The following is a 23,788-nucleotide window of genomic DNA, read 5'->3' as shown; positions in this document are numbered from 1 at the left end:
ACACACAGGCCCAGCACTACGCATCATCATACTGAGTGCCATTTGTACACAAGACAATCACCTCCCAATCACATAGCCGGAAATGTGGCCAGCAACTGTTACATTTGCGACGTGCTGATGCCAGCGGCCGTGTTGTATCTCTGAGATGTCTGCGAATTTACCTTTGAACAAAATACGGAACAACTTATTGACCATATCACTCATGCTACAGAGGGTGTTCGTCTGTTGTTCTGGCCAATACGTTCTCCATCCATATCATCCACTGAATACGTCTGGTTATCGGCTGCCAAGAAGCTGGCACACCATCACTTGCCTGTCACACTGGTTAATAAACTTCGATATAGAAGCAGCATGAAATGACATATCATCGCCCAAGCTCACCTCGGCCCACTGCCCAGCCATATTGGAGCCGTTATTGCTGTCGGAGACACCAGCTCCGTGTACTAAATGTCACACTCGTACTGAGGCGTTCAGACAGTCGTTTTTCCCTCGCGCGATCCGTGAATGGAACAGAGGGAGGGGAAAATGACTTTGGCGCGAATTTTGCCCCCCGCCACACACCGCGTGGTGGCTAGCGCAGTATATATGTAGATGTACACACTCAGATCACCCATACATTTAAAAATGTTTTTATCCTGTTGTATTAAATGCTCATTTCATAAAATTTTGCGATGTATACATGCACATTGAAGTGATGAGTCAATATCTGTTTGAAGGCGATGATTCGAGCCCGGATCTTCTGCTCACTAGACAGACCTGGCACAGTGGATTTGCACAACTGCATGGGCTACCCTAGCACGCCTCCTTCCTGAGTCCTATATCCCAGTCACGGCTCAGCCCACTTGGCATTCCCCCTAAACTAGAACAGCTCTGCAGACGCTGTCCGACTGTACTGGCACAGTACCGCAGCATCGAACAAAGTGGAGGAACCTGCTGAAACCTAAACATAGGCGCTTAAATCAAATAAAATTATATGGCCCCAGGGATCTTTCCAAGTCTCAAGTATCTATGACGAATTTATGCAGACTGAAGCGTCTAATGAAAATCGGTTCAGTGCTGAGGTACTATTCCAATACTGTTGGAGAGCCCCTGCAACACTGTTCGGGTTCGGGGGGAATACCAAGTGGGCTGGAGGCGTGGAATTTGGACTGAGGAGGGACATGTGCTGGGGTAGTGAATACATTTGGGGAAAGCCAATGTATCACAGTGGTTAGCATACCTACCTAGTGAGCGGGAGACTCCGTTTCGAATCCCGGCCTTGGTAATAATTTTAATTTGTCGCTTCAGTCTGTGTATATACACCATAAATGTTTGAGACTTGAAAAGGTCTCTGGAAAAATATAGCTTCATTTCATTAATAAAATTTTATTGCTTGGAATGATTTCTGGCGTCAAAAAACGTTTCACTGGTCAGTAGTATATTCACATAATATTTGAAATTGTTGAAATGATGATATCACGTTGATGGTCTTTTAAAGTGAAATGAAATCCATACTGCTGATCAGGCTGACAGTATAAATCGTTGCAGATTTATGTACAAACATTAAATAAATGTAATTTGGTCAATGCCATCTGTATAGTGAGACTAAACTTCATCACTTTACGTCATAATTCCGAACCGTTCTCAGTATCTAATGAGGTATTCTCTTTTGCAGGGTAAACGTCTGAGCGTTCTTCAGGATCACTTTCTACAGGTAAGTTTTCTGCTAATAATAATTATTTCTCAGTGTGAGAGAATGAAACTGAAACTTCTAACGAGGATTTGGGTCAGCGGATGGTACCGGGCCACAGGAAACTTTAATTTAAAAATATAAAACCACTCACTCTACAGTCATAGTACAGCAACTGGATATATTTTCAGCATTAAAAAAACTGACAGAAATTTTTATTTTTAATTTGGCAAACTTCAAAGGTAATAGCAATAATCATTTATACACAATCAACTATCTTGACCAAGCAGTCTACAAAACTCGAAATCAAGAGGCACCACTGGATAGACACTAGTTTGAATTCTGGCACAAAGTTGAATTTAATATTCATAATATGACTTCCATCATAGCAGTTCGGAGTCATTTCAGTCAGATCTCCACCTCATGGGCACAACCATTCAATTGGCTAGATGCAGTTTAATAATACAACTTCATGAGTGTAGCCGAGTGACTCCCTGTTCTGCGCTCATAGGCAGCACACCGCGCCTGGTACACGGGGCGCTCGGAGACCACAGCACAACTACGACACCTGAGGATGGGCTTATATAACAGTCCGAAACCGGTCGTGAGATAATAAAAAAAATTTACAACTAAAGCGGTATTTTCAACCTCTGCTATGCTTAAATTAGTTCGAAACCGGTCCCATTCGTCAACAGCTAACGTGCTGCAGATTGTAAATGGCGTCAAATCGCTGACGTCAGAGCCGGATGTATACCGTGATGCCGGACCTTAGACCTCAGTCGTATCGCGTAAGTTACCAAATGATGCCCGATACGCCGATCTGTACTGTAGTTACAACAGATTAACCCTCTGGAGGTAATAGTCTACAGAACTTGACCACCGTATCCGACAGGTTTGGGCGACTGAAATTAAAACCGTCTCTGGGCAACATGCCACCGCTAAGCACACGCTGACGCTCAGAATGCCAGAGCTGATTCAGTAGCCCTTAAGAATCTGACTGACTGCTAGCTGAGAGAGTGTCCCTAGATGCGGGCGACACGAAATCATAATATTTCACAAGTGGAGGCCACGATGTGGGAATCGCGGATTTATTTCAAACTTTGTACATCTTTAGAGGCCATTAGAAAAACATAAAGTGCGAGTAGCAAGGTGCTCTACTCTGCCAAATACGAGAAAATCGCGAGAGGAGTTATGTAATTGGTTATGTAATGTTATGTAATTGGTGTATCTGTGCGAAGGTGCAGGGTGCAAGAAGTCAGTGTGGCAAGTAGTAAGAGACTGCGCACAGAAAGAGGGTCGTGGATGATGCGTCGGCCCATCTTCTGCTAACATTTATTTTTAAATTTATATTTTTTCATCGCTGACCACATTATTCAGTTTATATGACATTGACGCAGTAACATACGTAGGTTGGAAGTTAAATAGTGGCAACATTGCTATGGAGGCAGTATGCAATGGAATGTACTATTGTCGCAGATAGCACACGTTGTTACCATACCTACCTTACCTCTGAGCAAATGGGCTCGCCCGTCTCTCGTCACCGGCGTGCGCACAATCGAGGGAAACACAATTGTGACCGAGCGACCTAACGCAACGACCTACGACTACGACAGTGTTATCTTAACGCATTACCTTCCTCCACTGCAGACAGGCATCGCACAGTATTACTGTTCGTTTTTGGAACATCACCTGCCACCAGCTTTGGGAAAGAAGCGGCGACACTTTCTGCGCAAACCACCCATCATTTTGCACGACAATACGCGGGCGCATACAGCGCAAGCTGTGGCTGCTCTGTTCGGTGGATGGCACTGGGACGAACTGTACCATCCACCAAACTCCCCGAAATTGAGTCCTTATGACTTTGATTTGTGCCCGCATCTCGTGGTCGTGCGGTAGCGTTCTCGCTTCCCACGCCCGGGTTCCCGGGTTCGATTCCCGGCGGGGTCAGGGATTTTCTCTGCCTCGTGATGGCTGGGTGTTGTGTGCTGTCCTTAGGTTAGTTAGGTTTAAGTAGTTCTAAGTTCTAGGGGACTGATGACCATAGATGTTAAGTCCCATAGTGCTGAGAGCCATTTTTTTTGACAAAACATGTTCACGGTTGACAAAAACGTGAAGGGGCTACCCATACCATCCTATCTATCACACTCTTAATCATTTCAGTAAAATGTTTCAATGGAAAATTTATTGTTTTGTGTGACCAGACGTTTGAACTGACATCCATTCTGTATCGATTTAATAGCGCCCTTCGATGAACAATGCCACTTAAGGGCAACTCTTATGTCACTTGCCTTAATTCTGTATTCTGTGTTGGCATATCTAACAAATAAGCCTTTCATAAACGTTATTGCTGCGTAAAATGCACTTTTGTTTCACATGCCTTAACTCTATGTGTCATATGGATGTATAGCATTTGCGTCTGCGACATAATGAACAGTATCATTGTGATAGGTTTATTTTGATTTAAACTCGCCTTGAATACATGTTTATTTTCCATACATTTTGCACACGTCTATGACATTATCATCACGATCATTGTGTTCAATGATATTTGTGTTCCTCATGTACTGTTTACATATTTTCATCTTCATTTATTTGTGCATGTCTTGTCTTGTATACATATGCGTCGTTATCGTCAACTTCAATGTAAGAGTGTTCTTTATGAACAGTTTATTTGTAAGGAAATTTATTTATCTGTACATTTCTTGTACCTCTTTGCTAAGGGCAACCATGTGTGAATGGTCGACTAGGCTTGAAACGCTAGAGCACAACTAAAAACGTAATATCCCCACAATACCCCAAATCAGTGAATGAAGTGTTAGAGTAACTGTTATGGAGTGAAGATTTTTGTTTTGTTTTGACGTGTGTGTGCGACGGGCCAAGTGAACATAGATCGGCCACTTTGCCATGACTTTCAACCAACTATATCAGAAGGTTAATAGTCATGACAAGGAGCTGTGTAATACCGCAGCCACTTTCGCTACGTCACCGCGCGCGGTGCCAATGATGGTCGTATGCGTGTTTGGCGCCGTGCAGGTGAGCGCCACAATCAGGACTGCATACGACCGAGGCACACAGGGCCAACACCCAGCATCATGGTGTGGGGAGCGATCTTCTACACTGGCCGTACACCACTGGTGATCGTCGAGGGGACACTGAATAGTGCACGGTACATCCAAACCGTCATCGAACCCATCGTTCCACCATTCCTAGACCGGCAAGGGAACTTGCTGTTCCAACAGGACAATGCACGTCCGCATGTATCCCGTGCCACCCAACGTGCTCTAGAAGGTGTAAGTCAACTACCCTGGCCAGCAAGATCTCCGGATCTGTCCCCCATTGAGCATGTTTGGGACTGGATGAAGCGTCGTCTCACGCGGTCTGCACGTCCAGCACGAACGCTGGTCCAACTGAGGCGCCAGGTGGAAATGGCATGGCAAGCCGTTCCACAGGACTACATCCAGCATCTCTACGATCGTCTCCATGGGAGAATAGCAGCCTGCATTGCTGCGAAAGGTGGATATACACTGTACTAGTGCCGACATTGTGCATGCTCTGTTGCCTGTGTCTATGTGCCTGTGGTTCTGTCAGTGTGATCATGTGATGTATCTGACCCCAGGAATGTGTCAATAAAGTTTCCCCTTCCTGGGACAATGAATTCACGGTGTTCTTATTTCAATTTCCAGGAGTGTATGTCCTCAGCACCAGCAGATTAGGGAATTTTGCTCTGTAATAATCAGAGCTCAGCAGAGCGTGCCTGTTCCCGTCTTTTCTTACGTGGTTCTGTCTTGGATGTTCATTGTCTGAGTTCTCAATACTGTAGCAGCAATTAATGTTGGGTTGGGTGGGTGTTTCTCTTAAGATTTGAGTTGCAAGGAATTGGCTCCACATACCACTCAGTCATAAACGTCACAAGCTAGTTTATGGACAACTTCACCTTCACAACATTTATTTCATTATCCAATTTGACGTATTGTAAATGTTTCATATGTTTTCTTTATTATTTTGAGTTTAGTCATAATAAATCAAATTGTTATTTTGGACAGAACTTTCATTCTGTGGATCGGTAAAGCAACCCTTTCATTTCTCACTACATTAATGAAAATTTCCTTTATCAAATTAATTTCAATCAAATTAAATTATTGCAGGTGCCGAACTCTTTTCTACTCCACTTACAGCGTCGATTACAGTCAGTTCGCGTTTCTTCTTAATCCATGAGCAACAGCAAAAGTCGCAGTTAAAGAAGGGGGGGCTTAGGGCATCATTTCCATATGAAGATTCTAGAAGAATTTAGTGTTAAATACACTGCCAGCCCCGGCACCTTGCAACTAAATTAACTGTGCCTTTTGAGCCCTCTGCACCCCATGCGATCGGTTCTTCGAACAAACTGACCACGATTTTAGTGTTCCAATCCATGAATACCGCACTACTCGAGAGTATGTCGTACCCGATTATTTAATCGAGCGACAACTCAGAGATGACAATTGCATTCACCTGGAAGGTACTTCTTCCGTCGCTTAACAAACCAAGACCTGTTTCTCTACCTTTCTTTTCTCACCAAAAGCGAGAATAAGTGAAATATATTTTACGGGTATCTCAGCTAATCTACTACCCTTTCTGCCAGCTTTGAGTAAGATGTTGAAAGTGCTGTCACTTCCGACCCAGAAACCAGACATGCTCTCGTCTTCGGTCCACAGTTATTTCAATGAGGGGACACCAATTGTCCGCTTTTTCCAGCAACTCTGGGTCATCACAGTACTGGTCAATATCGTCTTGCGCTTGTGATTACCAGTACCGCACATTGCGTATGTGATGGCCCTTCTCTACCGTGGCGTCCCCTGCAATACAGGGTTATTACAAATGATTGAAGCGATTTCATAAATTCACTGCAGCTCCATTCATTGACATATGGTCACGACACACTACAGATACGCAGAAAAACTCATAAAGTTTTGTTCAGCTGAAGCCGCACTTCAGATTTCTGCCGCCAGAGCGCTCGAAAGCGCAGTGAGACAAAATGGCGACAGAGGCCGAGAGAGCGTATGTCGTGCTTGAAATGCACTCACATCAGTCAGTCATAACAGTGCAACGACACTTCAGGACGAAGTTCAACAAAGATCCACCAACTGCTAACTCCATTCGGCGTTGGTATGCGCAGTTTAAAGCTTCTGGATGCCTCTGTAAGGGGAAATCAACGGGTCGGCCTGCAGTGAGCGAAGAAACGGTTGAACGCGTGCGGGCAAGTTTCATGCGTAGCTCGCGGAAGTCGACGAATAAAGCAAGCAGGGAGCTAAACGTACCACAGCCGACGGTTTGGAAAATCTTACGGAAAAGGCTAAAGCAGAAGCCTTACCGTTTACAATTGCTACAAGCCCTGACACCCGATGGCAAAGTCAAACGCTTTGAATTTTCGGCGCGGTTGCAACAGCTCATGGAAGAGGATGCGTTCAGTGCGAAACTTGTTTTCAGTGATGAGCAACATTTTTTCTTAATGGTGAAGTGAACAGACACAATGTGCGAATCTGGGCGGTAGAGAATCCTCACGCATTCATGCTGCAGATTCGCAATTCACCAAAAGTTAACGTGTTTTATGCAGTCTCACGGTTTAAAGTTATCGGCCCCTTTTTCTTCTGCGAAAAAAACATTACAGGACACGTGTATCTGGACATGCTGGAAAATTGGCTCATGCCACAACTGGAGACCGACAGCGCCGACTTCATCTTCCAACAGGATGGTACTCCACCGCACTTCCATCATGATATTCGGCATTTCTTAAACAGGAGATTGGAAAACCGATGGATCGGTCGTGGTGGAGATCATGATCAGCAATTCATGTCATGGTGTCCTTGTTCTCCCGACTTAACCCCATGCGATTTCTTTCTGTGGGGTTATGTGAAAGATTCAGTGTTTAAACCTCCTCTACCAAGAAACGTGCCAGAACTGCGAGCTCGCATCAACGATGCTTTCGAACTCATTGATGGGGACATGCTGCGCCGAGTGTGGGAGGAACTTGATTATCGGCTTGATGTCTGCCGAATCACTAAAGTGGCACATATCGAACATTTTTGAATGCCTAAAAAAACTTTTTGAGTTTTTGTATGTGTGTGCAAAGCATTGTGAAAATATCTCAAATAATAAAGTTATTGTAGAACTGTGAAATCGCTGCAATCATTTGTAATAACCCTGTATGTCATTTTCTCTGATCATTCATTTGCGTGATCTCACGCTCCTCTGCCTGAGGTGTGGTCTGTGGTGGCGAACCTGCATTATTCTCACGGTCTCTCCCATAATGCGACGTTTGCACGCAGTTCACGTGGCGTCTTTGGTTTGACACTTCGTTCCTGTGTTGTTCTCCATGGTGTGGACCATGACGTCTATCTCGCTTTCACGTATTCCCATCTCTATGTGTTCGTCCGTAACTGCGCCAGTTCTGTCTGTCATTGCGGTGCACCTACCCTTGTGGCGCCCCATTTTCTGTCCTAATTGCGTGCCCATTTACTGTCCTTTGCTTCTCCCGCTCTTCGATTTCTACCAAGGGCCTTAAAATATCGGGGAACCGTTCTCTCGACCATGCCCCGAGGAGTGTGCTTTGTACATGAGCAGGAAAATGCGAGCGCATAGCGCTGCAGCATTCCTCATCTGACTTATTGTTATCCAAATATCCCGCCAGAACGAAAAAGTGAGCAGCGTAGGCTCCCATGGATTGGCGTGACTCTGGCGCATACTGTCCTCGGTATATACTCACCTTTGCACTCATCTGTGCGGCCAGGTTCCAGCACGTTGCCAGGAACTTAGTGCAGAAATTCTTGTAACTGGTATTCTCGCAAAATGTAACGTCCAACCAGGCAACCTCCTCCTGACGGAGCGTCTGCCGTGCAACGAGTAAAGCGTTACATTCCGCCAGTCTTTTCGCAAGCAAATTCCCGTCGAAATTCTTTAGGTATGCTTTCGGTTGAGCACTGCGCGTTCTGCCGAACTTGGGCAGTGCTCTGTCCACCCCATGCATCGGCAGTGCGGCCTTCAAATTCATTGGCGTGACCTGTGTTACACGGATATTACCTTGTCGCATTGCAGACAATATCTGTCCGAGTTCACCCGCGATTCTGAGCTGCCAACCTTTGTTTCAAACTCTTTCCTCACTTCGTTTAGATTGTTGATGACCTCCGTCCATGTGTTTCTGGTTTCGGTCTCCAATCCGTGCCTAACTTCAGCAGTCTGCTGATCAAGCTTTTAACTGCAGAGTTTTAGCTCCGTTTCGAGTCTTTCAAACCGCGTTCTATTCTCTTCCCTTATGGCTGTTAACTGTGATGTTTGGTTTTCTAGTATAGCGAGAATCCGATCTTGTGGACTCTGACTTTGCGTATCCCCCATAAACGTGCCTTGCGTTCCCTCACACGCCTCCGAACTTTCCTCAACTGGCCTGACTGTTTCCGTATTTAGCAGTGTTCCAGTCCTCAGTTGCATAGAGAAACTGAAATAAAAACTAAAAGCACTTCACAAAACGAATAGAGACAGAACAACTCTGACGACAACGGTGGTAACAGCAAACAGAACAATGGAAATCGAGGAATAGAATATTCACAACAACAAACTACACATTCTAAAACTACATCAAAATTTACGGGAAGACTATGGGAATCAAAACTGACTACATTAGCTAGCGCTACATCTATTTAATATGCTCATTTGCAACGCACTTAGCACACACAAACACACAAAGAAATGCTCAAATGCGATTTAAATCTTATGGGACTTAAGGTCATCAGTCCCTAAGCTTACACACTACTTAACCTAAATTATCCTTAGGACAAACACCCACACCCCATGCCCGAGGGAGGACTCGAACCTCCGCCGGGACCAGCCGCACAGTCCATGAGTGTAGCGCCTTACACAAACACATCATCCGTGCGCCTGAAATCTCATACAATGAGGTTAACGTATGCTAATGATGGAATGCGTATTCTTTCTGAGTCGTGTCTCTAAACTTAGAAGTACTCACACTAACAACAACGTGAGGATGTAATGAAATAAAGCCCTACATTGGACGACAAAATGTAGTGATCAATTCGTGAAATTATTTTGTGACATCAGATACCGGTAGCCCCACGTTGGGCGCCAAAAATATAGTGAATTCGAGACATTAAATGAAATCAAACACGAAGGGTACAAAATTAAGGGGTTCATGTATGAATATAAAAGATTGGTTAAATGTTCAAAACATGAAAGTAAAGTATTTATTTTAGTGCTGTTTACACGAAACGAAATTCTATATCTCAGGGCCGATTTGACTGGGCGTGGACAGGACTCGGTTTTTAAGGGGAAGGAGGAGAGGACGAATCGTCTCACCATTATTCATTATCGTTCGTCGTGTAGTGCTGTCGGAGGCAGGCATTGCGTCGGAGCTGTGCTGCACGGGTTGGCTGCCCCCATCAACAATCGCAGCTCTCAGGCAAGGCCCAGGTACGATCTTTGCGTTGTCTGTCCGTCGTCCGTTGCGTGGCCGAAGCTGAGCTATCACGGCATTGGAAGGCGGATGTTGGCGATAGGTGGAAGAGCGCCCCATGTCCCCTCTCTTCCGCGGTGTCTCCACGTGAACTGCTGCAATCAAATGTCAGTTGTCAATAGCTGGTTGAACTGAAACAGTATAGATACGGCACTGTACTACGTTAAGTGCTCTGTACAGTATTATCAAAATGCCATGAAATGTGATCAAATGGAGTTGAATCACTGATTTGTTTTAAATTTTGCTCTTCCCCGTTTATAGCTGACAATGTTTGGCACGAGTAGGTGGAACCCTATGCGACACCGTATTACTGTGAATGCCACTTTTGACTTAAGACAGCACAATAAGCTTTCATATCGTTCTCTTCGATCGTCTCATTTCATCTTCCCCTTGTTGTGGTTTCCAGCAAGAAGACGCAGCTTTCTTCAGTAGTCAGTTGTGTGCAAGTTTTTCATCTCTGCATAGCTCGTGATATGTTCAGCCATCTGAACTTACTTTCTGTACTCAAGCCACCCTAAACAATTCCCACCCACTAGCACCTCGTAAATTCTTCATCAACAGCAAGTTGGCGTTTCCATTATCCCTCAGGACGTGTCCTATCAACCGATCTCTCCGTTTAGATTGTGCCATAAATTTCTTTTTCCCCCATTCAGTGTAATTCTTCCACGTTACTTATTCGTTCTACCTGTGAAATCTTCACCAATATTCTAGAGCATCGTATTTCTAAACCTTGTATTATCTTCGTATTTGAGATATTTTTTGTCCACATTTCACTACCATAACAGGCTACACTCCAGATAAAAATTTCAGAAAATACATTCCAACTTTCAAATTTACATTCAGTTTATACACTACTGACCATTAAAATAGTTACACCACGAAGATAACGTGCAACAGACGCGAAATTTAACCGACACGAAAAAGATGCTGTGATATGCAAATGGTTAGCTTTTCAGAGCATTCACACAAGGTTGGCGCCGGTGGCTACACCTACAACGTGCTGACATGAGGAAAGTTTCCAACCGATTTCTCATACACAAACAGCAGTTGACCGGCGTTGCCTGGTGAAATGTTGTTGTGATGCCTCGTGTAAGGAGGAGAAATGAGTACCATCACGTTTCCGACTTTGATAATGGTCGAATTGTAACCTACAGCGTTTGAATTTTATGGTATCGCGACATTGCTGCACGCGTTGGTCGAGATCCAATGACTGTTAGCAGAATATGGAATCGGAGGGTTCAGGAGGGTAATACGGAACGCCGTGATGGATCCCAACGTCCTTGTATCACTAGCAGTCGAGATGACAGGCATCTTATCCGCATGGCTGTAACGGATCGTGCAGCCACGTCTCGATTCCTGAGTCAACTAATGGGGACGCTTGCAAGACAACAACCATCTGCACGAACAGTTCGACGACGTTTGCAGCAGCATGGACTTTCAGCTCGGAGACCATAGCTGCGTTTACCCTTGACGCTGCATCACAGGCAGGAGCGCCTGCGATGGTGTACTCAACGACGAACCTGGGTGCACGAATGGCAAATCGTAATTTTTTCGGATGAATCCAGGTTCTGTTTACATCATTATGATGGTCGCATTAGTGTTTGGCGACATTGCGGTGAACGCAAATTGGAAGCGTGTATTCGTCATCACCATACTGGCGTATCACCCGGCGTGATGTTATGGGGTGCCATTGGTTACAACACTCGGTCACCTCTTGTTCGCATTGACGGCACTTTGAACAGTGGATGTTACATTTCAGATGAGTTACGAACCGTGGCTCTACCCTTCATTCGATCCCTGCGAAACTCTACATTTCAGCAGGATAATGCACGACCGCATGTTGTAGGTTCTGTACGGGACTTTCTGGAAACAGAAAATGTTCGACTGCTGCCCTTGCCAGCAATTCTCCAGATCTCTCACCAATTGAAAAAGTCTCGTCAATCCCAGCAACTGGCTCGTCACAATACGCCAGTCACTACTCTTGATGAACTGTGGTATCGTGTTGAAGCTGCATGGGCAGCTGTACCTGTACACGCCATCCAAGCTCTGTTTGACTCAATGCCCAGGTGTATCAAGGCCGTTATTGCGGCCAGAGGTGATTGTTCTGGGTACTGATTTCTCAGGATCTATGCACCCAAATTGCGTGAAAATGTAATCACATATCAGTTCTGGTATAATATATTTGTCCAAAGAATACCCGTTTATCATCTGCATTTCTTCCTGGTGTAGCCATTTTAATGGCCAGTAGTGTATATATTACTGACTCATCATCGCCCAGCACAAACCACTAATGATAGAATCTTGAAATTTGACGATGGAGTTGATCTGATTTTGTAGGCGTCGTTTAAGAAGAGATTTTTCAAAATTCCAATCCTGTGGGTGTAAAATAAGGGATTAAGTTTTTTTAAAAAAGTCGCTTTTAAGGCAATTTTGAGGTTAAACCACGAAAATGGGTACTTGGTTTCTGGGACACAAATAAACAAATACATGTTTTTGCATTTCTGGAAATTTGACCCTATGAGACTGAGACAGTGGGTGAAAGCTTCTTTTGAAAATATATCATTATTAAGGAACTACTGAAGTATTTTTACAGAAACATCAAATAACACTGGTATTTGACCTCTTGGTTACACGTAAAAAATACGTGTTTCAGTATTTTTGGAAGTTGAACCCCTAAGGGGCTGAAATGGGAAATGAGATTTTCTATGAACTATTTTACTGTTCAAGCTAAATCTATTAAAACTGGTGTTTCGCTTTTGAGTTAGGGAAGACATAATACGTATATCACTGTTTTTGGAAAGTCAGCCCCTAAGAATATGAAATGGGGTCAGGCTGATTCACTGACTCATCACCGCCCAGTCCTTATCTCTAAGGATAGAAAGTTTTGAGTGGGCGTGGACCTCATGCTGTAGGCATCGTTTAAGAAGGGTTTATCCAAAATTCAGCTCCTAAGGGGGTGAAACACAGGATGAAATGCTTTTTGAAAGTACGTCGGTATTAAGTGAATTTTGAAGCTAGAACTACGAAAGCTGGTATTTGGTATCTGAGTCAGAAAATAAAAAAATACATGTTTCAACATTTTTGGAAATTCAGCTACTTAGGGGATAAAATAGTAGGTGAAAGTTTTTTGAAAATGAATAATTACTGTAATACTATTAAAGGATTTTTAAGGCTACACTTTTGACATCTGGTATTTGACTTCTCGGTTAGAAATTTAAAAAAAGAAATACGTGTTTCATTGTTTCTGGAAATTCAACCCAGAAAGGAGTATAATAGTGGATGAAAATTTCCAAGGAAGTATTTCATTACATTAACAAAATTTTAAAGCTTAACTTACGGAAACTGGAATTTCTCTTCTAGCTTAGATTTAAAGAAATATTTGTTGGGGAACGAAACTCCCTATGGAGGTATCTCCAGAAGAAGGTAGAAGGCATGATTAACAAAAACTTTGGACTCCAGATACCAGAATCACGCTTTGTTCAGAAGTTCATTCGGAAAAGATCATGCTTATATGGCCTTAATTAGCGTGAGGAGCTTAAGAAGAGTTGCAATTTATGCAAAAAATAAGAATTCGATTAAGCCAATTAAAAAAAAAAACGCTCTGCAGGCCATACACTCTATGCGAGCGAAGCAGCGGGCTCTAAGACAGTATCAATATTAATCTCTTTTTAAGAAATAGTTCCTTATTTATTTCTAGTTTGCGTTTTATAAGGGGCGATCAAAACGTTTCCATTTGAGGGCATTGCTGCAGCGAATATGGAACGTAGCATGACTGTGATGTGAGAATATAAACACTAGCACATTGGCAAGGCATTAGTGTGGCCTTAGTGTCTTTCCAAAGAGCGTACAGTAAATGCAGCAACCTGAACTACGGCGACTTTATTACGAAATTCGCCCAGACAGGACCAATATGTTGCTATTCTTTTTTGGCTACCGAAAGATAAATATCAGTAGACATCTATCGGTCACTGATGAATGTGTATGGGGCAGCATGTCCGTCGAAAATAGTGCACCAAGTTCCGTGCCGGTTGCGATTCGAAACAAGACTCCAGTCGATCTAGGAGGCCGATGTACTGTGTTGCCAAACGCAGGAGTTACGCCAACTCAAAGGGGAGGCTCTCGAACGCGCGCCCTGTAGTCCTGATATCTCTGCGTGCGATTATTACAGCTTTGGTCCCTTGAAAAAGGGCCTTGGATGGTTGACGATTTCTGTCGAACGAGGAAGTGTAGCTGGGCAGTTACAGACTTCTCCACAGAGCAGGACACAGTATTTACCAAATGGATTTGTTCAGCTTGGTACGTCGGTGTAATAAAAGCCTCAGTGCTCAAGGTGATTTCACCTGACTGGCATACCGATACTGGACTGTAGGCCCTTAGAACGGAAACTTCGTGTGTTATACATCCTCTTTACTAACGGCACCGTCAACTAGTGTTACTCTATCACTATCGATTTAATTCGACAACGCTTCATTAGCCTTGTTTTCCTCCTGTTGATGTTCATGTTTCAAGCCACTGTCCACTCTGTTCAAGCCGTTCGACAACTCCGTCAGAATTGGAATATCAGCAAACCTCAAAATTTTTGTTTCTCCTCTCTGAACTTTCCTTTCTTCTGTAAATTTCTTCTTGGTTTCCCCTCACATGTGGCTCAAAATACAGGCTGAATAATATTAGGGAAAGGATACAATCGTGTCTCACTTCTTTCTCTACTTACTGCTTTCCCTTCATTTTCGAGACTTGTAACTGTAGTATGGTTTCGGTACAAGTTGTAGGTAACAATGGGCTCTCAAAATTTTGTTTCTGCTACCTTCAGAATTTCAAAATCAACATTGTCAACTTTTTTACATGCACATGCTAGAACTTATTTTCTAAGATAGTCGAAGGGTCGAAGGATCAGTATTGCCTCCCGTGTCCACACATTTCTTCGGAATCAAAATCGATCGTCATGGAAGTCAACCACTCCGTTTTTCCGTTCTCCTTTAATTAGTTCGTAACACTTATTTTCCTGAACCCAGTTAGAACTCTCTAGGGAAAGAACATGTGCCTCAGATTTCAGAGTGAACACTTCGTTAATACTCCACGTATCATTTGGAGCATCCTTGCCTCCCTCAGTAGTGCAGAAATTTGTTCAGTATCTTTGTAGTGCAGAACATTGTTCAGTATCTTGCAGCTGACACCGATGGAGTGCCACAGATTTCATCTTATTTATGTCTCCCGCCTTGACAAGTTTCCGCAACTTACCTCTTCCTTTCAGACATCTTCCGTGGGAGTGCTAAGTCGTGTTTCGCGCGCCGCTGTTAAAGCAAAGCTGTTCTCAACACAAAATTTAAATGACGTGGCTCTTCGCTGAGGGCTTTTTCCCGCTCCCTTTCCCCGCGCACTGAGGAACACGGCAGATATTGATGAAGCGTAAAGTCTGAAAGCACACCACACCGCACCAGCTGTTCCTCTTTATAAGAAGGCCTGCTCTCCGCACAACCCCTTGCTCTGTTTACCTCCATGTATCGGATACACGGCCTTTCCATTAGCGATTCATGGAGGCGCACTTTTACGGCGGTCTCCCGATACCTCGCCGTCCCCTTGAAGAATCGTGACTTCCATACAAGCCCTATACTTAACTGAACGCACATATTTTCGTTGACATCAAGTTTCATCCATACCATGGTGTAATACATCTTTCAATGCTGTTGTCTTCGATAATATCAACATTTCTCACCTGACATAAAGGAAAGTGCGTGGATACGATTGACGAAGTGTGCACTGAATGCCTATAAACTCGCAGAGTCTGAACGTGCCATAAATTTCTCCAGGTACCCTCTCAGTGATAAAATCTTTCTGTCAGAGGGGCTCTGTGTTTTACATTTCTTGAAGTTGTTTAACTGGCACACAGGTGAACTAATTTCTAATAGCGTGCGAAGGGGTGATTCATTGAAAGGTCTCAGACAGCAGGTGAGAATAATTTGCCCCACTACGTATCCATTAGTCACGTACACTGCGAATAACGACAATCACACACTCTAAATTCGCTTCATGGCTCCCTGTTTACCATCCAGGGTGTCCTCCATAAGAACCATCGAGCTCATTTTATCTGGTGTTTCAGAAGATGCTTGCAGTTTCGTTCTTGCATGGCGTAGCTGGAGCCAAGCGACGTCCAGTGTCGACTGAAAGCGACGGTTTCTTCCCTGTTACAAACCAAATTATTTCTTAAGTCTAATTTTTCGTACCCATGAGGTTGGGCGGTTCCCAATTAGTATACTGCGACGGTCATTTTATCGATATGTGACAGTAAAGTAGGAATAAGTCCCCAGCAATGACAGCATCGCCCTAGCCTGCACTGAATGCTACCACTAAGCATCAGCGCTGCTCAGTCGCTGCTGCAGTACTAACCACTCTTCATGTTTTACATCATCATCATCATCATCATCAAGACTGATGATGCCTTTCAGCGTTCAGTCTGGAGCATAGCCCCCCTTATAAAATTCCTCCATGATCCCCTATTCAGTGCTAACATTGGTGCCTCTTATGATGTTACTTAAAAATCATTCTTAACCGAATCCAGGTACCTTCTCCTTGGTCTGCCCCGACTCCTCCAACCCTCTACTGCTGAACCCATGAGTCTCTTGGGTAACCTTGCTTCTCCCATGCGTGTAACATGACCCCACCATCTAAGCCTGTTCGCCCTCACTGCTACATCTATAGAGTTCATTCCCAGTTTTTCTTTGATTTCCTCATTGTGGACACCCTCCTGCCATTGTTCCCATCTACTAGTACCTGCAATCATCCTAGCTACTTTCATATCCGTAACCTCAACCTTGGTGATAAGGTATCCTGAATCCACCCAGCTTTCGCTCCCATACAACAAAGTTGGTCGAAAGAACGGTGCACAGATAACTTAGTCTTGGTACTGACTTCCTTCTTGTAGAAGAGAGTAGATCGTAGCTGAGCGCTCACTGCGTTAGCTTTGCTACACCTCGCTTCCAGTTCTTTCACTATGTTGCCATCCTGTGAGAATATGCATCCTAAGTACTTGAAACCGTCCACCTGTTCTAACTTTGTTCCTCCTATTTGGCACTCAATCCGTTTATATTTCTTTCCCACTGACATTACTTTCGTTTTGGAGATGCTAATCTTCATACCATAGTCCTTACATTTCTGATCTAGCTCTGAAATATTACTTTGCAAACATTCAATCGAATCTGCCATTACAACTAAGTCATCCGCATGTGCAAGACTGCTTATTTTGTGTTCCCAGTCTACTGTTTTCAACATATGATCCATACATAATATGAACAACAGTGGAGACAGGTTGCAGTCTTGTCTTACCCCTGAAACTACTCTGAACCATGAACTCAATTTACCGTCAACTCTAACTGCTGCCTGACTATCCCTGTAAAGACCTTTAATTGCTTGAAAAAGTTGGCCTCCTATTACATAGTCTCGTAGAACAGACAATAACTTCCTTCTAGGAACCCGGTCATATGCCTTTTCTAGATCTATAAAGCATAGATACAATTCCCTGTCCCACTCATAACACTTCTCCATTATTTGCCGCAAGCTAAAGAGATAGTCCTGACAACCTCTAAGAGGCCTAAACCCACACTGATATTCATCCAATTGGTCCTCAACTAATACTCGCACTTTACTTTCAACAATACCTGAGAAGAATTTACCCACAACGCTGATTAAAGAGATACCTCTGTAGTTGTTACAATCTTGTCTGTTTCCATGTTTAAAGATTGGTGTGATTACGGCTTTTGTCCAGTCTGATGGAACCTGTCCCGACTCCCAGGCCATTTCAATTATCCTGTGTAGCCATTTAAGACCTGACATTCCACTGTAATTGATGAGTTCTGACTTAATTTCATCCACCCCAGCTGCTTTACTGCACTGCAATCTATTGACAATTTTCTCCACTTCCTCAAATGTGATCCTATTTCCATCATCATTTCTATCCCATTCTACCTCGAAATCTGAAACATTACTGATCGCATTTTCACCTACATTGAGCAACTCTTCAAAATATTCCCTCCATTTGCCCAAGGCATCCACAGGATTCACCAGCAGTTTTCCTGACCTGTCAAAAATACTTGTCATTTCCTTCTTACCTCCCTTTCGAAGACTGCTAATTACACTCCAGAATGGTTTTCCAGCAGCTTGACCCATAGTCTCCAACATGTTTTACAGTCCCTGTTAATATATATCGCTAGAACGAATGTCGCAATAGACTAATTTGGAACCGCCCTATAGAATGACCACGTAAAATGCGGCTTGAAAAATCACTTGTTAGTAACGGGAAACAAACCAAAGCTTTCCGGTCACACTGAGCGTCGCATAAAAAAGTGATGAGCATTATTTGTTTGGGCGGATCCCATCCACACGGTGCACTACGGAATTGCAAAAATCTGTCGAAACACCATAGAAAAAGCACTTGACGGCTCTTAGGGGAGACACTGTCTATATTTCAAAAAATTTTTAATGTGAAGCTCTATTCTCGTAACACACCTGACTGCCAATTGTGCCACATTTGAAAAGACTGTTACACACGACTTTAAAACCTATACAGACAGATCCTAAACTATCCTATACAGTTGGTCTTTTTGACTGAGAGATGCTAATCTGACGTTATCAGTATCTGATCTTCGTAAGTAAGGATGATTTTTGTATTTAGCAAATGATGGTTCATCACTTCTAAGATAGCTGTCAAAATTAGGAAAACAAGATAAATAACATACAAAACATAATAACACTTTACGTAAAACATAGTTGCAGATTAGTATTTTTAAAAGAGCCTGACTGTCATGGCATAGACAGGGGAAATACACCTCTTCTCAGTGATTCAAAGTGGGTTTAGAAAGAAACACACACGCCTGTGACACATACGATGGCGTCCTGACAAGTATCGTCTCCGTACTGTTTATGTGAAAACTCCTAAGTAAAACAAAGATTATTAACATTTCACGTCTTTATTGTTAATATCTATTTAGTTACTTCTTAACCTATTCACAGTGGAGGCGAACACCTTTCTCCAAACGAGAGGTTTCTTGCTACCATCACTATAGAATGACTTCCTTGATGGAGCCACAACCTCACCTTTGCTTGCACCGCTTCCTGACGATCACAGTGAAGTCCTCGAAGATGTTCTTAAACTTTTGGAAACAGATGAAAATCGGATGGGGCCAAGTCGGGACTGTATCGAGGATGATCGAAGACAGCGATCCCAAAGCGTCGGACTGTTGCAGATGTCGCAGCGCTCGTGTGTGGCCTGGTATTTCATGCTGAAGGAGAGATTGCTCCATGTATGGACGAAGTATTCTCTTGCTAGAAACTCGATTACAGCGCATCGTTTCTCAAGCGTGAATATACACTCCTGGAAATTGAAATAAGAACACCGTGAATTGATTGTCCCAGGAAGGGGAAACTTTATTGACACATTCCTGGGGTCAGATACATCACATGATCACACTGACAGAACCACAGGCACATAGACACAGGCAACAGAGCATGCACAATGTCGGCACGAGTACAGTGTATATCCACCTTTCGCAGCAATGCAGGCTGCTATTCTCCCATGGAGACGATCGTAGAGATGCTGGATGTAGTCCTGTCGAACGGCTTGCCATGCCATTTCCACCTGGCGCCTCAGTTGGACCAGCGTTCGTGCTGGACGTGCAGACCGCGTGAGACGACGCTTCATCCAGTCCCAAACATGCTCAATGGGGGACAGATCCGGAGATCTTGCTGGCCAGGGTAGTTCACTTACACCTTCTAGAGCACGTTGGGTGGCACGGGATACATGCGGACGTGCATTGTCCTGTTGGAACAGCAAGTTCCCTTGCCGGTCTAGGAATGGTAGAACGATGGGTTCGATGACGGTTTGGACGTACCGTGCACTATTCAGTGTCCCCTCGACGATCACCAGTGGTGTACGGCCAGTGTAGGAGATCGCTCCCCACACCATGATGCCGGGTGTTGGCCCTGTGTGCCTCGGTCGTATGCAGTCCTGATTGTGGCGCTCACCTGCACGGCGCCAAACACGCATACGACCATCATTGGCACCAAGGCAGAAGCGACTCTCATCGCTGAAGACGACACGTCTCCATTCGTCCCTCCATTCACGCCTGTCGCGACACCACTGGAGGCGGGCTGCACGATGTTGGGGCGTGAGCGGAAGACGGCCTAACGGTGTGCGGGACCGTAGCCCAGCTTCATGGAGACGGTTGCGAATGGTCCTCGCCGATACCCCAGGAGCAACAGTGTCCCTAATTTGCTGGGAAGTGGCGGTGCGGTCCCCTACGGCACTGCGTAGGATCCTACGGTCTTGGCGTGCATCCGTGCGTCGCTGCGGTCCGGTCCTAGGTCGACGGGCACGTGCACCTTCCGCCGACCACTGGCGACAACATCGATGTACTGTGGAGACCTCACGCCCCACGTGTTGAGCAATTCGGCGGTACGTCCACCCGGCCTCCCGCATGCCCACTATACGCCCTCGCTCAAAGTCCGTCAACTGCACATACGGTTCACGTCCACGCTGTCGCGGCATGCTACCAGTGTTAAAGACTGCGATGGAGCTCCGTATGCCACGGCAAACTGGCTGACACTGACGGCGCCGGTGCACAAATGCTGCGCAGCTAGCGCCATTCGACGGCCAACACCGCGGTTCCTGGTGTGTCCGCTGTGCCGTGCGTGTGATCATTGCTTGTACAGCCCTCTCGCAGTGTCCGGAGCAAGTATGGTGGGTCTGACACACTGGTGTCAATGTGTTTTTTTTACCAGTTCCAGGAGTGTAGTTACGTTATACACCGCCACGACACACGCTACAATTCGGAGCGTTCAAGCGGCTGAAGTTTGTAGCTTATGTCAGCGAAAAAGGAAAACCAGTCGAGTTATACATGTTATACGTGTTTACTGAGAACTGAATAAAAACATTCGGAGATATTACTTTTGAACATGCCCTTCTAATTAGCTTCAATTATTAGCAGATATATTGCAACGGTGTATGGAGATGAGAAGGTTGATTCTCTACTCCTTTAATTCTGTAACACGTTTGACAGTGTAGTATATCGTACACTACTAAAAATACAGCATCATACGGAGTTTATTCGCTGATACATGACTGGCTGAAAGATGTCGTCATTGTAGCATACTGTTCTTAAAATACCACTGGCCACGAAAATTGTGACACCAATCAGAAATGCAGATGATAAACGGTTATTCATTGGACAAATATATTATACTAGAACAGATATGTGATTACATTTTCGCGCAATTTGGGTTCATAGATCCTGAGAAATCACTACCCAGAACAACCACCTCTGACCGTAATAACGGCCTTGATACGCCTGGGCATTGAGTCAAACAGAGCTTGGATGGCGTGTACAGGTACAGCTGCCCATGTAGCTTTCAACACGATACCACAGTTCATACAGAGTAGTGACTGGCGTATTGTGACGAGCCAGTTGCTCGGCCACCATTGACCAGACGTTTTCAGTTGGTGAGAGATCTGGAGAATGTGCTGGCCATGGCAGCAGTCGAACATTTTCTGTATCCAGAAAGGCCCGTACAGGACCTACAACATGCGGTCGTGCATTATCCTGCTGATATGTAGGGTTTCGCAGGGATCGAATGAAGGGTACAGCCACGGGTCGTAACACATCTGAAATGTAACGTCCACTGTTCAAAGTGCCGTCAATGCAGTGCCGTGAAAGCGAACAAGAGGTGACCGAGACGTGTAACCAATTGCACCCCATACCATCCGCCGGGTGATACGCCAGTATGGCGATGACGAGTACACGCTTCCAAGGTGCGTTCACCGCGATGTCGCCAAACACGGATGCGACCATCATGGTGCTGTAAACAGAACCTGGATTCATCCGAAAAAATTACGATTTGCCATTCGTGCACCCAGGTTCGTCGTTGAGTACACCATCGCAGGCGCTCCTGTCTGTGATGCAGCGTCAAGGGTAACCGCAGCCATCGTCTCCGAGTTGATAGTCCATGATGCTGCTAACGTCGTCGAACTGTTCGTGCAGATGGTTGCTGTCTTGCAAACGTCGCCATCTGTTGACTCAGGGATCGATACGTGGCTGCACGATCCGTTACAGCCATGCGGATAAGATGCCTGTCATCTCGACTGCTAGCGATACGAGGCCGTTGGGATCCAGCACGGCGTTCCGTATTACCCTCCTGAACCCACCGATTCCATATTCTGCTAACAGTCATTGGATCTCGACCAACGCGAGCAGCAATGTCGCGATACGATAAAACGCAATCGCGATGGTGTACAATCCGACCTTTATCAAAGTCGTAAACGTGATGGTACTCATTTCTCCTCCTTACACGAGGCATCACAACAACATTTCACCAGGCAACGCCGGTCAACTGCTGTTTGTGTATGAGAAATCGGTTGGAAACTTTCCTCATGTCAGCACGTTGTAAGTGTAGCCACTGGCGCCAACCTTATGTGAATTCTCTGAAAAGCTAATCATTTGTATATCACAGCATCTTCTTCCTGTCGGTTACATTTCGCGTCTGTAGCACGTCATCTTCGTGGTATAGCAATTTTAATGGCCAGTAGTGTAATAGAGATAAAATCAGACACAAGGGCTTTATTTTTCTTTGAGTCCTCAGTATTTTGGCTGGTTTGGTATGACCCGCTTCGAATAACTCTGTTATGCCAAACTCTCCATCTCAAAGTAGTACTGACACCTTACGTCCTTAGTTATTTGTTGAATGTATTAAGTTAGTGGGTGAATCTTTTAATTCCATAGACGGTTTCATTTATTCCATTGTGTCTTCCACTAGTGTTTTTGTTCCCTACACCTCCTTCTAGTACCATCGAAGTTATTCCCTGATGTAGTAAAACATAGCCTATCATCGTGCCCCTTCAACTTTTCAGTGTTTTCCACACTCTCCTTTTCGAAGATTTTGCTGACAACATCCTCATTCCCTATCCTATCAGTTGCTTATCTCAAATGCGTCAGTTCTCGTTTCCAGTTTTCCCAGCGTGCATGTTTATTCCCAACAAGTCCTCCCTGAAATTAATGCTTATGTTTCATACAAGAACATCTCATTTGGTCAGAAATGTACTCTCTGCCTATGCTAACCTGCCTTTTATACTCCTTGCTTCGTCCGTCAAGTGCTGTTTTGCTTCCAAGGTTGCAGAATTCTTGATCATAATATATTTCATGGCAACCACTTTTATGTTACGTGTATCACTAATCTCATTTCTGCTACTTGTCATTCCTTTCCATTCCTTCAGTTTACTCGTTGTTCATATTCCGCACACACTGAACTGTCCATTCCATGCATCACGTAATGCATTCTTTCACACTTTTACTGAGGATATCAATGCCATCAGCGAATCTTATAACTGATGTCACTTTTAATCATTACATTTACATTGCTGAATCGTTTTTCAAGGTCGACAAATGCTGTGAACGTATCTTGATCTTTCTTAAGTCTTACTTCCATTGTCAAGCGCAACGTCAGAATCGCTTCTCTGTCCATTTACCTCTCCGAAATCCAAACTGATGGTCATTTAACACATCCTCAAATTACTGTTTCCATTGTTCTGTATATTGTTCGTGGATGCAACATCTGTCAAGCTGTTTGTACCTGACCTA

General features: G+C 44.4%; 1 long non-coding RNA gene across 1 annotated transcript in view; it reads left to right on the top strand.

Annotated features, from left to right (window-relative positions):
* Positions 1 to 1,651: 1,651 nt before the first annotated feature.
* Positions 1,652 to 23,788, top strand: part of LOC126092217 (uncharacterized) — a 761,555-nt gene continuing 739,418 nt past the window's right edge. The window contains exon 1 of the long non-coding RNA XR_007521311.1: positions 1,652 to 1,693. This is a non-coding gene — a long non-coding RNA (uncharacterized LOC126092217). The remainder of the gene's footprint in view (positions 1,694 to 23,788) is intronic.

This window comes from Schistocerca cancellata, chromosome 7 (genome assembly GCF_023864275.1).
Source record: "Schistocerca cancellata isolate TAMUIC-IGC-003103 chromosome 7, iqSchCanc2.1, whole genome shotgun sequence".
Taxonomy (NCBI): domain Eukaryota; kingdom Metazoa; phylum Arthropoda; class Insecta; order Orthoptera; family Acrididae; genus Schistocerca; species Schistocerca cancellata.
The sequence above is the reverse complement of the archived record's forward strand: the minus strand, read 5'-3'. Positions and strand labels throughout refer to the sequence as shown.